The 3,255-nt window shown below is 48.3% G+C and overlaps 1 long non-coding RNA gene across 1 annotated transcript; it reads right to left on the bottom strand.

Annotated features, from left to right (window-relative positions):
- Window positions 1-261: 261 nt before the first annotated feature.
- On the bottom strand, window positions 262-2,184 carry LOC119822199. The gene is made up of 4 exons (XR_005286746.2): window positions 2,049-2,184; window positions 1,628-1,718; window positions 1,372-1,536; window positions 262-399 (listed from the first exon to the last, which is right to left on the bottom strand). It is a non-coding gene; the product is annotated as an uncharacterized LOC119822199 (long non-coding RNA).
- Between the last annotated feature and the right edge of the window lie 1,071 nt (window positions 2,185-3,255).

Raw genomic sequence — 3,255 nt, 5'->3', positions numbered from 1 at the left:
CCTGGTCTAGAGAGGAAGGTCCAAGCAGAAAAACCCTGTCTCCAAAAGAAAAAAAAAACCACAACAACAGGACAAAAATGGAGATTCACCTTTTTCCATCTCCAGGTGCTGCGGTGGCCAGCTTCAGCAAGCCTGCTGGTCCTTTTCCTTGGATTCTGCACATGAACTCATACCAAACAAGGTAAATAGACACTGTACAGACAGACAGTCACTGTCAGGCTTCTTGTGCTTCTGAATCTTGCCCAGGGGGTCGATTTCACACTCTTGCTTAGTGCCAATCATTTCTCATTATGGACCGCAGGGCCAGGAAGAACCAGCAATGTGGTTTGCAAAGTTTCTTGAGGGACATCCCCTGGGCAGAACATCTATGAAAGCTATTTTGTCTTTTATTAGGATACTCTAGAAATGGAATGAAGTAAAGAAGGATAAAATCACGTCAGATGGGTACAGAGCGGTGGAAGCCACTCCCTACCCTACCTCTGAGCACACCCAGTCACCCCAGTTTGTGGCAGGAAATAAAGCAGTGACCCCAGCAAACCAGGCACACTAACACGGAACTGGTACAGAAGTGCCACAAGGTGGCAGCACAACATCAGATTTTCTGCTTGGTGGCAGGGCCAGAACCTTCCTGCCTTTCTTATTGGCACAGGTAGGGGTCCCCATGCTCCCCAAACCTTCCTGTCAGAGCCTCCCAAAGGGCCAGCAGGGAGTATTTAACAAAGAGCTTTTCAGTGCTGTGCACAAGGATGAACTCAATTGGCTCAGGCCAGTTCCAGATGTGAGTCACAGGAAATAGCCCTGAATATCTGGATGCCTGATTTTCTTCTCTCTACCAGAAAGATCTTTTGATTCACAAAGAATATGTGGTTAGAAAGGGCTGCTATGTCACTGTTTTCTCAGATTGGGGCATTAAGATTTGGGGGTAGGTGCTGTTTGTTTTTAAAATAGTGTCATTCCTTCTAGACTGGCCTCCAACTTTCTGTGTTGGAAGATGGCCTTGACTCCCTGATCCTCTTGTGTCTGCCGCCCAATGCTGGGATTCGGGGCATACTCTGCTTGGTTTTATTCTATGCTAAAGGAGCCAGGGCCAGAGCCAGTGTGTATGCTAGGCACACTGAGCATTAGTCCTGTTGTTCACTTTCTGTGTTTTACAGAGAGAGCCACCAAAGCCTAGACTACTGTTCCTCATGGAGGCCAGGCTGGCCTTGAACTCATGGCTAGTCTCTAGTCTAAGCCTTCAGAGTCCTGGGATTATAGGCATACACCTTCACCCTAGCTCTAGCATCTAGTTTTAAGACAAATCCACAACCCCCCTAGAACTGTCTAAATGCGAGGGATAGGAGATTGCCCCATGGGGTGAGGTGACTAAACCTTCCAGCAGTGGGGGTGAGGCTCCATCTTCCTAGTTTCATCAGCCTGAGGTCGGGACATGGGCTGGTTAGGGCTGGTGACTTCCATGTGGTCGCACGGAGGTGCATAGGGAGTTAGACGTGGCCGACGTGAGGGCTTCTGGTCAGAACACACCTTCAACGCTGCCTGGATACACAGCGTAGAGTCTGAGGACTCTGAAATGACATGGGACTGGGACAGCCTCCTGTCCCTCCCTCCCAACCGGAACACAGCTCACTAGCTTCAGAAGAAGAGTGGCGTCCAGCTACACCCCTTGTGTGTGCAACTTCAAAAGACTCTCAGTCGGAAAAATAGGTCATCTAGAAAGGCTAGAAAGAAAAAGAGAGAAAGAAAGCAAAAGAAAAATCAGGGTCAATGGGTAAGATCTGCAGTTCCATCAGGAGGTATTTCTCGGCTACAGAGAGTCTGAGGCTAGCCTGCCTGAGCTCCAGGTGTGACTCAGTTGCGGTAGCTCTTGCCCACCATGCAGAAACCTGGGTTTGGTTTCTACAACCAAACAAACAAGGCTTGGCGTGGAATTCGTGTCATCCCTACATTTGTACGTAGAGGCAGAAGGATTAAGAGATCAAGGATGTCCACCCCTACATAGATGATTTAAAAAGTAAATCTCCCCAAACCCACTAAGACAAGTTACATACCTTGTATAGACCGCCTACACTCAGTTGGCTGAGGACAAGAAGATCGATAGTCCTTGGCAGCCGGGACTACATACAGTAAACCGGAGTCAAAACAAGAGGAGAGAAAAAGAAAGGATTCTTCATTAGAAGGAACCAGTAGATATGTCCCTGTGGCTGATGTCAGGCCAGCAAGCTCCCACACCTGCTCCCTTCCCCACCAGGTGAAGATGACACAAGGATGCTGGCACGTGCTGTTGTCACACAGTCCCGTCCACCCATCTCGCCAGCCCTGCTCTTCAGATCTGATAGTTCAGAATATTTAGAATCTCCATATTCTTTTGGAGACAGGTTCCACTCAGCCTGGAATTCAGTCATGCCTACCCTGGTCTGGAGGTTTTCCTACTTGACAGGGCAGAGTGGCTCAAAGCAGGAAGGCATTCCTGCAGTGGGCAGTTAGAGACGAGAAGATGAGGATCCTGCTCAAGGTCATCTTTGGCTACAGAGTGGCCTGCCTGGGCTCTATGAGGCCTTGCTTATACCATCATGCTGACAGTGCTTCAGTGCAGCTAAGAAGGAGCTGAGGCAGCAGCATCTTCAGGCCTATAAAGCCAGCCTGGACTACACACTGCATTTCAGTCCAGCCCGAGATACTGGGCAATACTCTGTGTGAATTCTCAAGAAAAACAGTTCATAGTATACTGTTCCTACAAACCAAAGTAGACCCAACCACATGTCAGAAAACAAGATGGAAGTGTGCACCTAACACTTAATACACCTGTCCGGGAATGAGAGCCAATTCTCATCTATGGTTGCAGCTAGAATGTGTTCCCTTAGCATACTTCTGTAGGTCACTCAAGGTGTTATGTCTGCTTGTTTGTTTGTGTGTTTGTTTGAATTTGCCATGTCTATTATAATCAATTAGAATTTTTATAGTATATTTGCATTATTGTGGCTGCTTATGGCCATCCTCAGCGCTTGGTGATTCCCTGGGGGTTAACATGTGACAGAGCAGCTGGCCTGCCTGAGAGTTGTTCATGTGCAAGAAAAACACAAACACAGAGACAGAGACAGAGAGAGACACAGAAAAGAGGGACTCATCAGTAATGCGTGTTCGAGTGGGTAGAGGGCAGGGGAACATCACATCAGTCAGAGGGGATCACAGTGTCAGGCCAGATCAGCCTCCCAGGCTGGCCAGAGTCTCCTGAGAAGTTCTCCTCACTTTGAATCA

This window comes from Arvicola amphibius, chromosome 9 (genome assembly GCF_903992535.2).
Source record: "Arvicola amphibius chromosome 9, mArvAmp1.2, whole genome shotgun sequence".
NCBI classification, from domain to species: Eukaryota; Metazoa; Chordata; class Mammalia; order Rodentia; family Cricetidae; genus Arvicola; species Arvicola amphibius.
This window is presented reverse-complemented; position numbering and strand designations above follow the sequence as displayed.